At 37.8% G+C, this 13,318-nt stretch overlaps 1 long non-coding RNA gene across 1 annotated transcript; it reads left to right on the forward strand.

Moving 5' to 3' along the window:
- Window positions 1-203: 203 nt before the first annotated feature.
- Window positions 204-13,318, forward strand: LOC308495740. The gene is made up of 3 exons (XR_013993043.1): window positions 204-313; window positions 1,596-1,650; window positions 12,680-13,318. It is a non-coding gene; the product is annotated as an uncharacterized lncRNA (long non-coding RNA).

The following is a 13,318-nucleotide window of genomic DNA, read 5'->3' on the forward strand; positions in this document are numbered from 1 at the left end:
GACACTGTAAAATCAATTTCAGCTGTTTTAAGAAAAGTCATTGTTTTTGAAATCTGCCCTTACTGGCATCAGGTTTATAAACTACATTTTATACACCTGTCTACATATATTCCTCATGAACTCATGAGGAATAATGTTTTAAAGAAAGAAGAGTGAGTCTCTAGAATTTTAAAATTAACTTTCTTTAAAAATGTTTTTCAAAGTCTGAGGATGAAAAGGAACAATTAAAGTACTATGAGAAGTTAGAATCTCTGCAATATAATTTGAATCAACAAAAGAAGAAAAATGATGAATTAGAGACCGAGGTTACCAGGTAAGGTTTTAATATTTCAGATCATGTCAACCATTAATTACTATTTAATTATAATTCTTACTTTATGAAAACCTAAGTACAAATGTATTTCATACCTGTAATTTTCATAATTAAACAAGTTATCCTACTTACGAATTTACATCAGAAACTCACAGCATAGTCAAACTTGTGTGAATGCCAAAATATTATACCTACTCTTGAATGATTCCTAAAACTATAATGACCGTGTCTTTTGCATATACTGTCAACTGCACTCTTCCTGGTCTCCATTGAATCTTTATTTCTGCAGGATGTCTGTGCTCTCTTTGGTAATCTTTCCTTCTTTTTGTAGTGTTCTTCCCTTCAGCATTCTAACAGTTTAATGTCTAAAAACCTATCTGTGGTATTGTTTAACAACATCAGAATTGTTATTGATTTGGCTTCTATGTTCTTTCTACTTTTTTGTCAGTTATAAAATATGTCATACATACCAAACCATATGTATAACTTAAAAAAGAATGAGATGAGTAATCATCTCACTCAGATAATAATGGAATCTTTCCCAACGTCTGGGAATCCCGCACGTGGCTTGCTTTCTGTTTACTTGCTGCTTACTGAATGAAGTTTTTTCTCTGATTCTCCTCAGTGTTTTTTCTCCCATGTCACTGTCTTTCTCTGCATTGTTTTGTATTCTTCTCATTTTGTTAACTTTGTGCTAGCAAAGATCTCTTCGTAAAACAGACTCGAAGAGACTGTGACACATTATCTCTCCAATTTCCTTTCTTCTAAAGCCCTGCCCCTTTCCTTTCCCCTCCACTCAGACTTCAGATTTTTCTTTCCGGTTTCTCTTTCTATTTTGAATGATCTCTTGTTGGTACCTACTTTCTTTTCTTCTGGCAGACTGCGGTCAGTAGGCACCGAATGGTATTTTGGTGTCTTTTCAAAACATCCACATATATTATACTTTTCTTTTCACCTTGGATACTAATCTCTGGTTTATAGCTGATATTTAATATGTTTGATACTAACAATCTTAAGTGGATATTAATAATACTTTAATTATAAGAACCTTACATTGTTACAATATGAAGTCTGTATCATATGTATCACAATTGTTTTATGTTACTTACCTAAGGTTATAATTTTATTAGTATGCTTTCAAACTCTTATACTGGAACAAATAGGAGAGGATCATAATTTATAGATTTGTTTATTTTGTATGATAGACATATCATCTCTTTAAATAATTACTAAACATTTACTCTTAAAGAATTTGACTTACTCGTTTTCTACAATTCTGCAGACTGAAGACCCTCTTTCAGAATACAAGGATGCTACATGACAGTCAAAATGGAGAGGTTAGTTTCCTTGGAGATTTAGAACCCAATCAATCTGAAATGGATATTCAGATGGCTAGGTTAAAACAGAAGGTACTTTGTAATCCGTTTGGGACCCAGAAATCACTTAATTTGGGGAAATAGAAACCACTCAATGCTTTGAGCAGTACAATATTGATTTCTCTCTTAATTTTACAGACTCAAGCAGTGAAAAAGATAGCTTATTTTCTATATCATTTTTCTATAAAAGGGCATACTGTTACCTCTCCTATGTCTCAACCCTGGCTAGTGATCTAAAGCCAAGAAGGACACCGTTGCATGACCCCAAAGCACTGGCTCCAATCTGCATTGAGATATAATGAACATAGCATGCAGTTCCATCATTTAAAGTATGCAGTGCAGTGACTTTTAGTGTATTCAAAGCTTTATGCAGTCATCATCACAGTCAGTTTTACAACATTTTCATCACCCTGGAAAGTATCTGTGTGCTGTTAGCCTTCACCGTGTGCCAGTCTGCCCTTCCCACTCTTCTTAGCCCTAGGGAACCACTAGTGAACTCTCTGCTCCATATTGTGGTTTTGATGTAGTTTTTTCTGATGACTAATGATGCTGAGCAATCTTTTCCCATGCTTATTATCCATTTGTATAACTTCTTTGAAAAACTGTTGTTTCAATTCCTTCGCCCTTTTAAAATTGCACTGTCTCTTTCTTGTTGAATTGTAAGAGTTCTTTATATATCCTGGATACAAATCGCTTATCAGATATAGAATTTTCAAATATTTCTCCCTTTCATTAGCTTGCCTTTTTAGTCTTTCAATGGTATCCTTTAAAGCACAGAAGCATTTTATTTTAATGGAGTCCAGTTAATCTATTTTTTTAAACACTCAATTACGAACTCTTTCATGAAGACGTATAACTATGCTTTCTTCTAAGCTTTTATAATTTTAGCTTTTACATTTTGAGATAATTTTTATATCTGGTATGATGTAGAGCTCTAATTTTTTCTTTTGCATGTGGATATCCAGTTGATCCAGTATCATTTGCTCAAAAGACTATTCACCTCCAATTGGATTTTTTAGCACCCTTGTCAAAAATCACTCGGCTCTACATATGAGGTTAATTTCCGGATCCTTAATTTTGATTCATTGATCTATAGATCTGTCCTTACGCCATTACCAAATCAAATGTTATGAGAACTCTTCCCCAGTCATCTTGCATATTACCAGATGCCTTATGGAATAATAAAATGTCAATGTAGGGGAATATCTTTAATTCCACTTCTGTGGAGATGTTTTGCTTCTGGATGGAGCCTGTGGCCCGCAGACCTTGGTGACCTTATGACATGATGGGATATTAGGCTTACAAAGTCGACTCATTCCTTTTGTTTTCTTCATTCAAAACATTAATCTTTAACCCAGTGCCTCCCTTTCACTCCCATTTCCATCAAATGTCGGTAATAGGATCTGATACTTGGTGGACAACTTTCTTCATTTTGTCTATCTCCTAATCCATAGCCTCTTCCATAGATTTCACTGTCTAGGAAGGAGAAGATGAAACCTGGACCATCTGCTTTCCTCTTTAGAAATCTCTCTAATCCATCATCTTGCAATTGAAAAGTAGATTCTGTTTGACCCGGTTCTTTTCTGAAACACTGGTGCCAATCTTGTTCTTGGCATAGATCCTACATTCTCAGAAACACATTGAGATGCATAGTTGTACCTTTAGCTTCATATATAATTAATGGAATAAATATTTCATCCCATCCAAAGAAAACATTTCAAGAGTACAGCTGTTCAACCTTTTATGATAAAAACCCTTAAGAAAGTGGGAATAGAGGGATCATATCTTAACATAATAAAGGCCATATATGACAAACCCACAGCTAACATCATACTCAATGGGGAAAAGCTAAAACCATTCCCCCTAAGATCAGGAACAAGACAAGGTTGCCCACTTTCTCCACTTCTATTCAACATAGTGCTGGAAGTTTTAGCCACAGCAATCAGACAAGAGAAAGAAATAAAAGGCATCCAAATTGGTAAGGAGGAAGTAAAATTATCATTATATGCAGATGATATGATACTATATATAGAGAAGCCTAAAGACTCCACCAAGAAACTATTAGAACTGATAGATGAATTTAGTAAAGTAGCAGGACATAAAATTAATATTCGGAAATCAGTTGCATTTGTATATACCAATGATAAAATAGCAGAAGGAGAAATTAAAAAAACAATTCCATTTACAATTGCTCCAAAGACTATAAAATATCTGGGAATAAATCTAACCAAAGATGTAAAGGATCTGTACTCAGAAAATTATACAACACTGAAGAAAGAAATGAAAGAAGACATAAATAGATGGAAACACATTCCATGTTCATGGATAGGAAGAATTAATATAGTTAAAATGTCCATACTGCCTAAGGCAATATACATATTCAACGCAATTCCTATCAAACTACCAACGACGTTTTTCACAGAAATAGAACATATAATCCTAAAATTTATATGGGACCATAAAAGACCCCGGATAGCCTCAGCAATCTTGAGAAATAAGAACAAAGTGGGAGGTATAACGATACCTGATTTCAAACTATACTACAAGGCTACAGTAATCAAAACAACATGGTACTGGCATAAAAATAGATACATAGATCAATGGAACAGAATAGAGAGTCCAGACGTAAATCCATGCCTATATGCCCATCTAATCTACGACAATGGAAGCAAGAATGTACGATGGGGTAAAGATAGTCTGTTCAATAAGTGGTGTTGGGAAACCTGGACGGACACATGCAAGAAAATGAAGCTGGACCACCTCCTTACACCATATACAAAAACAAATTCAAAATGGCTTAAAGACTTAAATGTAAGATCTGAAACCATAAAATATCTAGAAGAAAATATAGGAAGAAACTTCATGGACATTACCCGCAGTAAGATTTTCACTGATATATCCCCTCGCGCGAGCGAAGTAAGAGAAAAAATAAACATGTGGGATTACATCAAACTAAAAAGTTTTTTCACAGCAAAGGAAACCATCAATAAAACAAAAAGGGATCCTACTCTATGGGAAAAGATATTTGCCAATGATATATCTGATAAGGGATTAATATCACAAATCTATAAAAAACTTACTCAACTCAACTCCAAAAAAACAAACAACCCAATTAAAAAATGGGCAGAGGACTTGGGGAGACATTTCTCTAAAAAGGACATACAGAAGGCAAGAAGACATATGAAGAAATGCTCAACCTCACTAACCATCAGAGAAATGCAAATAAAAACCACAATGAGATACCACCTCACTCCAGTCAAAATGGCTATTATCAATAAATCAACAAACAACAAATGCTGGCGCGGATGTGGAGAAAAGGGAACGCTAGTGCACTGTTGGTGGGACTGCAGATTAGTGCAGCCACTATGGAAAACAGTATGGAGGTATCTCAGGAATCTGAAAATGGAACTACCCTATGATCCAGTAATTCCACTCCTAGGCATCTACCCGGAGAAATCCAAAACTCCAATTCAAAAATCTGTATGCACTCCTATGTTTATTGCAGCACTTTACACAATAGCCAAGATATGGAAACAACCAAAATGCCCATCGGTAGATGACTGGATTAAGAAGCTGTGGTACATTTATACAATGGAGTATTACGCAGCCATAAAGAAGAAAGAAATCTTATCATTTGCAGCAACATGGATGGATCTAGAGAACATTATGTTAAGTGAAATAAGTCAGAAAGAGAAAGACAAGTACCATATGATCTCACTTATATATGGAATCTAAAGAAAAGACTATGTGAATGAACTAATCAGAGTCAGTTTGGGGGACGCAGAGAAAAAACCGAGAGTGGTTAGATGGGTGTGTGGGAGGGGGTTGGGGATAAGGGGAAAGGTGAAGGGATTTGGAAGCAGCTGGTAACCACAAGATGGCCTCAGGGTTTTTCTTTTGAAAATTAATTTGGGGAAGGTATTCTATAATGTTGTAAAGATTTTGTTGGGTATCCGATGGACATGCGTCCTATTTGGGAGACCACCTCAGGGATACTGTGGATACCTGATCATGGCATTGTACATCAGAAGCTAAACATTAATGAATGCCAACTATAATTTTATATATATAATGTGATGGTTCAGTGTGAGGTCGGAGGGATAGTGGATGGGGGGAGGGGGGTTCACAGTATGAGGGATATAAATGATGAACGTCTAAGTATTACCTTGTTTTGTACACCTGAAACTAATAAATAAATTAATTAATAAAAAAAATAAAATAAAATAAAAAAAAAAGAAACAAATAGAAACAAAAAAATAAATAAATAAATAAAAGTCAAGTGTGACTTTGTGTTTAGAATCAACATCCACTTTCTCTCAATCAACTATGAATATGTTTATGTTAGTATTCCTCCCTTCTATTATGGATTGCCAGATATTGATATAGGATACATCTACATGTAAGTTTCAAGAACTCTTCTGGAATGTGTTTGTCATTGATTGGCGTTACATTATTAGTTTGTTCGTAAGTTATACATTTATTATATATTTCCTTATTTTTATCTGTTGGATTTAGTAAAATGTGTTAATTTATATAAGACAAATTTAAAAAAGCTTTTAAAATAAGAAAACTTTTTTCATAATATTAAAGTATATTTGGATATCTTAAAAAAAAAATGTAACTAAAGTGATACATTTAAAATGCTTGAAAATTTGCCTTTAAATTTTATTTCAGATGTTAAATATCATTGCCTAATATATGCTTTGAGATGCTTTGGCTTCTTAATTGGTTTTAGTTGGAGATGATTCATAAAAATTTTAAAGTTTTGTGCATCCCAGTTTTTCTTCCCCTAAGCGTAAGTGAATGATGGCCGGCCAAACACCTAACCACAAATGGATGTTTATTATTAAATGAAACAGATATCATCCTTTTTAATAATTCGGCAAACTTATAATACTGCAGAAAGATTAGTCTCTGTTTTTATGGTTAAAGTTATCTTCTAACAAGAGAGTATATCCTTAATTTTTATTTTATTCGTAGCACTATCTATTTCAGTGTTTTAAAATGAGTTGCTTCACAGTTGTACATATTCTAAATAGGGACATTAAGCAAATAATTGAATTTTTAAAATGAAGTTCACTTATGTCTATATGTCTTGACAGCATTTGGGTAATTGATGAGTAAGGTGGCAGTGCTAGGGAGTCTTTAAATCACAACTCGTTTTCTTCGTGTGACCTGGTTGTTAAAAATACTCATTCTTGAGTTCTTGACCAGCAGGAGTTCTGTTCGGTTCTGTTTCATAGTTTCCATCTCTTTGATAAAGTTCTCCTCCGGGTCATTAATTTTACTCCTGAACTCATTGAACTGCCTTGTGAGCATTGTTATATCTCAGTGACATTCTTCATGCTGTTACTTTGTTTTGTTTTACCCTCCAAAATGTTTATTACATTTAAGCAACATGGAGAATACGGGAAGGAAAGCACAAATCATCTGCTCGGAACAATTGGTCTAATTTATATGTAGCATACAATATAGAAAATTAGTTTAAAACGGTTAGTAGAGGTCAAATTGAGGAGGGCTATAAGTGAGTTTGATTTTTTTTCTCTAGGCAGCAGTAGGTATAAAAAGGATAATGAAATAATAATTCTTTCATGGGGGAGTATATAATATGTGGCAGAGAGTCTTTTATCTCCTTTGTATTTGAAAAATTAAGTGAAGTATAATGTATGTCGTTAGTTTCAGGTGAACAAGCTTTTCCTGGTTCGTGCTACTCTTTGGCCCTAGAAGTAAATACTGTATGTCTTTTGACTATTGACATATAGTATTTTATATAATATAGTATATAATATACTGAGCTTCTTGCTGGGGCTACAGCTGAAAATAGCTCAGCCCTGTTTCTCTTTGGCCATGACTCGACTGTGTTGAACTGGGTTATTTTAAGCTGAGGGCCAGATTGCTGATTGACAGGTGTTATATATGTGCCTGAAAGTCATCAAGAAGTGCTATTGTTTTTTGTTTGTTTGTTTTACTGTGCAGAAACTAGTTCTGGGTGTCTTCTTTTTTTTCAGTGAATGAGTATTATTATTTTTAACTCTTTTTTTATTATTAGTTTCAGGTGTACAAAACAATGTAATAGTTACACATTTATAATTTGTATGCCTCACATAATGATGACCCCTCTCCCCTCATCAACGACCCCTCTGACATCACATACAGCCATTACATTTCTACTGCCTCTATCCCTCAGGCTGTACTCTACTTCTTGTAAACATATATATACATACATGTATATGTGTGTGTGTGTATAACAATTGTAGTTAACATTAACATTCATTATTGTTCAGCTTCAGCTTCCGGTGTACAGTGCAGTTGTCAGGCATCTACATCATCTCTGAGGTGCTCTCCCTAATGAGACAAGTGTAATCAGATACCCTACAAAATCTTTACATTATTGATTACATTCACCAAATTGACTTTCGTATCCCCATGGCAATCTTGGGGTTATCGATTGTGCTTTGTAATCCCCTCACCTTCCCCCTTATCCACACCCCACCCCATCTAGCACCCTTCAGTTTTTCCTCTGTGTCTCTGAGACTGTTTCTGATTAGTTCACTCATTTATTGTTTTCTTTAGATTCCACATATAAGTGAGATCATAAGGTATTTGTCTTTCTCTGTCTGACTTATTTCACTTAACGTAATGTTCTCTAGGTCCATCCATATTGTTGCAAATGGTAAGATTTCCTTCTTCTTTATGGCTGCATAATATTCCATTGTATAAATGTACCACAGTTTCTTAATCCAGTCGTCTACCGATGGGCATTTTGATTGTTTCCATGTCTTGGCTATTGTGTATAGAGCTGCAATAAACATAGGGGTGCATACATTTTTTTGAATTAGAGTTTTGGATTTCTCCAGATCGATGCCTAGGAATGGAATTGCTGGGTCATAAGGTAGTTCCATTCTCAGATTTTTGAGATACCTCCATACTGTTTTCCATAGTGGCTGCACCAATCTGCAATCCCACCAACAGTGCACAAGGGTTCCCTTTTCTCCACATCCTCGCCAGCGCTTGTTGTTTGTTGATTTATTGATGATAACCATTTTGACTGGGGTAAGGTGGTATCTCATTGTGGTTTTTATTTGCATTTCTCTGATGGTTAGTGAGGTTGAGCATTTCTTCATATGTCTGTTTGCCATCTGTATGTCCTCTTTAGATAAATGTCTCTTCATGTCCTCTGCCCATTTTTTAATTGGTTTGATTGTTTTTTTGGAGCTGAGTTGAGTGAGTTTTTTAATAAAGTTTGGATATATCAATGGCAGATATCTTCTCCCATTCAGTAGGACCCTTTTTTGTTGTAATGATGGTTTCCTTTACTGTGAAAAAAATGTTTAGTTTGATGTAATCCCATATGTTTATTTTTTCTGTTACTTCCCTTGCCCAAGGGGATGTATCAGTAAAAATCTTACTCCGGGTAATATATGTAAAGTTGCTTCCTATATTGTCTTCTAGGAGTTTTATGGTATCAGATGTTACATTTAAGTATTTAACCCATTTTCAATTTATTCTTGTATATGGTGTAAGGAGGTGGTCCAGCTTCATCTTTTTGCATGTGTCTGTCCAGGTTTCCCAGCACCATTTATTGAAAAGACTGTCTTTACCTCACCGTAAATTCTTGCTTCCATTGTCGTAGATTAAATGGCCATATAGGCGTGGATTTATTTTTGTTCCGCTTGTGTGTTCACTGTTAACTTGTCTTCTGAGTCGCTGATTCAATTCTCTGACTCATCTAACCCACTGGTAATTCCTTCAAGCGTGTGCTTTATTTCACTTGTTGTATTCTTTAGTTCTAACTGGTTGTTCATTATGATTTCTCTATCCTTCTTTATGTCGTCACTAAGCTCTTTAAACATTCTTATCGTCGGTGTTCTGAACTCTGTCTCTGATAGATTGGTTACCTCTATTTCATTTGGTTCCAATTCTGGAGGTTTCTTCTGTTCTTTTATTTGGGACATGTTTCTTTGTTTCCCCATTCTGGTTGACTCTCCATGTTTGCTTCGATGTATTAGGTAGATCCCCTAGGATTCTCGGTCTTTGCTTGGTTATCTTATGTAGTGTGTGTCCTTTACATCTGACTTGCACCACTTCCCTATTCTCCTGTGCGTGTGCTCCAAAGTTGACCCTGGTGTTGTGTATATTGTCCTGTGTAAAGTTGAACTTTCATTGCTTTTGGCTGGTCAGTAGGTGGGGTTGCTCCTAGGCTGCCTAGTTGTGAGACTTAGCTCTGCCCTCGGTGGATGATCTGCTGCGTGAGGGTTGACCACTCCAATTAGACTTGGCCTCTATGGGCTCTTGTGCCTGTAGAGAATTCCCTCTGGGTGTGTCACTTGTAGGTCAAACCCAATAATACTCTGGTTGGGTCTGGAGTTGGTGTCAGGAGGTGTTGAATCTTGTGACTCTTGGGCTGGGCCCTGGTGTAGGGCAATTTCAGAACAAAGCCAATCACCAAGCACAACAGCAACAACAAAGTCAAAACCAAATACACTCACGTGTGAAAACAACCAGTAACCCACACTCAACACAGGCAAAAATATCAAAGATACAAAAACAAAACAAAACAAAAAATGCAGCGCCAGTCTTGGCTTAAGCCCACCAAGTAATCTCCAGGCCGTCCTCTGCTGTACCAGAGAGTCCTCTGTGTATTGTTCAGGCAGAGCCGGTCACCTGGTGCCCAGAGTGACCCTGGGACGGCAGATGTAGATGAGTGGGGCTATCGGGTCTGGATGGTAGTTTCTACAAAGTCAGTGCAGTTTCTGCTCTTGCCTGCACATATGCGCACTGAGAGTAACACAACCAGCCCTGTGCCCAGGTCTCCTGAGTCTTAGGTCACTCCTTCCGTGTGTGTGTGCGTGCGTGCATGTGTACGTGTGTGGTGGGAGATTTCTGAGCTGCTGAAAGCCCAGAGCTGCGACTGCTGCCTACTGCTAACCCCTGGGCATGTCTCCACAGTTGTAATTGCCCTGCCCTGGGCAGGTCAGAGAAGGTGGGGACTGGGGATGGAGGAGTCTTCTCTCTCTCAGCCCAGCAGTGTCACACACTTCCCAGCTTCTTCCCTAAGTCGCAGTAGCTACAAACCGGGTCCTCCCAGATCCTGAGCACTATGGGTCCTCTGTAATCTGACACTACTCCTCAGATCAGGGGCCAGCGTGAGTCTCTGGAAGGGTGGGGGTAGGATTGGGAGAGTCGGGGGAGGGGCCCAGGTATGGTGTTTACTTCCTTTGTCCTACCTAGGGCCCAGCTGGAGGTCTCAGCTGAGGTGACTGCCTCAAACTCTGATATGCTGCTCTCTGGGCAGGGAGATGAGCTGTGGGACACAGGGAAAGAGCCCACCTCCTGGCTCTTGTGGTCTCTGTTCTGTCCTGGGACCACCTGCACCTCCGCAGCCATGGATGCGGGCCACGTCTCTCTTCCCACTTCCCCTGCTCGCCCAGTTTGCCCACCTTCAAGTCATCCTCCTACAAGTCTCTTAGCTGTTCTGTGTGATAAGCAGAGAGCATGACTGCTGTTTTGAAATCTCAGTCACAGAGATCACAATCTTCCGTAACTTTGACTTGGTTTCTGGAGAAGTGTCATCTTCTCTCAGTGTTAACCATGTCACCTTGCTTCTTCATGCTGCTGAGTGGCTTGTTCCTCTACAGGAGTACCAGGAAAAAATAACTAAAGAACTATACAAAGACGGTATGTTGCCAAAATGTATTAATTCAAGTTAGATATCATTGATTTCTGGAATAAAATGTAAATATTAAATGGCATCCCTTTTCATGTTCTGATAATAGATACTACATTAAATATTTTCTTGGCCTTAGCAAATAAAAAAGGTGAAAGCATAAATATTCATAGTGAAGACAATGACATATGAGTAATATCTCAGAGACTATGTATCTCTTTTTATTTCTGGCCTGTCCCCTTCCTTTCTTCTGCCATCCCTATGGAACTTTACACCTGCACGTTGAAAACGGGGCTTCATCAACTTTTATGTTTTTGCCAGTGATATGAGGCCCAATAACCAGACTTATCTAGTGATACTTAAGCAATTACTGTTCATATATGGTGTTTCCCTGAAAATAAGACCTAACCGGAAAATAATACCTAATGTGTCTTTGGGAGCAAAAATGAATATAAGACCCGGTCTATTTTTGGGGAAATACGGTACTCCTAGAAGGGCCAAGCTACCATATTTCCCCGAAAATAAGACCAGGTCTTTTATTAATTATAGCTCCAAAAGACGCATTAGGGCTTAATTTCCGGTTAGTCTTATTTTTGGAGGAAACACTGTAGCTGTCACCTGATGGGTGACATTTAAATCTCCAGTCATTTACTTTGTCATTAGTTTACCATGTATCCTCAGGAGAAACTCCACATTGCTTTGCATGGAATGAAAACACCCAAATCAATGTAGTTCTCACCAAACATCTCAGCCTATCTCTTGCTACCAACCCTCGTTTGCCCCTTTGCTCTAGCATCTAGCTAAACCAGACTACTTCTCGTTCCGTAGTGTTCTCCCCCATGCTAGTCTTCGCATCTGCGGCTTCCCTCTCAATGGCATCCTCTGTCCTTGTCCTTCAGGCATCAACGTCCATGTCACCTCCACCAGAGAGCAGACAATCAATACTGGGATGTCCCTTCTGTGGGTCCCACTCGCGTCCTGTTGTGCATTTGTATGGTATAGGGGCCTCTGAATGGAAATTGCCTGTTCATCTGTTCCTTCAGCTTATAGTAGATGATGGGTCAGGGCTGGACCGTGTCATCTTCGTCTTGTAACTTCAGTGCTTGTCGTACGACCTTGTTTATAAATGAATGAAGGATGAGACAACCAGAAGCTCTGATACTTGGCCACAATAGCAGTCAAGTCAGTGTGCAGCCGTGGGCAAACTGTATTGAATATGATCTCCTGTTGTGAGCTGTGGCCTCATCTAGAGGTTTTCTCATTCTTCTTAACACTTATACTTAGTTGTATTTTAAAGAACATAATTCTGTTTTTTCTTTCCAGTTCCTGCTGAATTTGAATCTGAATGCAACCGAAAATTTCCTCCATCACCTATTAATGATCTACTTGAGAATATAAAACTAGAAATCGTCTACAATGTGAAAAAAAAGTATAAGCTCTAAAATATAAATAGTACAAGTGTATTTACTGGGCTGTTTAAACAACATGTTAATTGTATCCCAAAATATATAGCATGTGAAATCCATATTACAGGAAAATATTTTTGTATCATATGTTGTGGGGACAGAGCCCCAGAGAGCAGTTTCCAGGCTCTCGGCCTCACGTGGAGGGGTGCTGGCTCAGGTAGTAGATGGCCATCAACTGTGGTTGGATGGCCGTCAGCTGTGGCTAGTTGGCCGTCAGCTGTAACCAGTGAGCCACTGGCCACTAATATATCTGCTGTGGCTACACTAACTGTCGGTGCCTGCCGACGAGACGAACAGTCCCTGAAGTGGGGAGTGAGGATTGAGAAAAAAGAAGAGAGACAAAGATGGGATCGGGAGGGCAGGCAATTCTAAGTAGACTGCTGCAGTTCTAAGTAGAATGCCTCAGCCCAAGTTTATTTTTGCAGCTTATATACTCTGGGCATCAAAAAGTAACAGAACTGTCTGCAATCTAGTAGTTACAATAAAGGTAATACAC

Source organism: Rhinolophus hipposideros (genome assembly GCF_964194185.1).
Source record: "Rhinolophus hipposideros genome assembly, contig: HAP1_SCAFFOLD_76, whole genome shotgun sequence".
NCBI lineage: Eukaryota > Metazoa > Chordata > Mammalia > Chiroptera > Rhinolophidae > Rhinolophus > Rhinolophus hipposideros.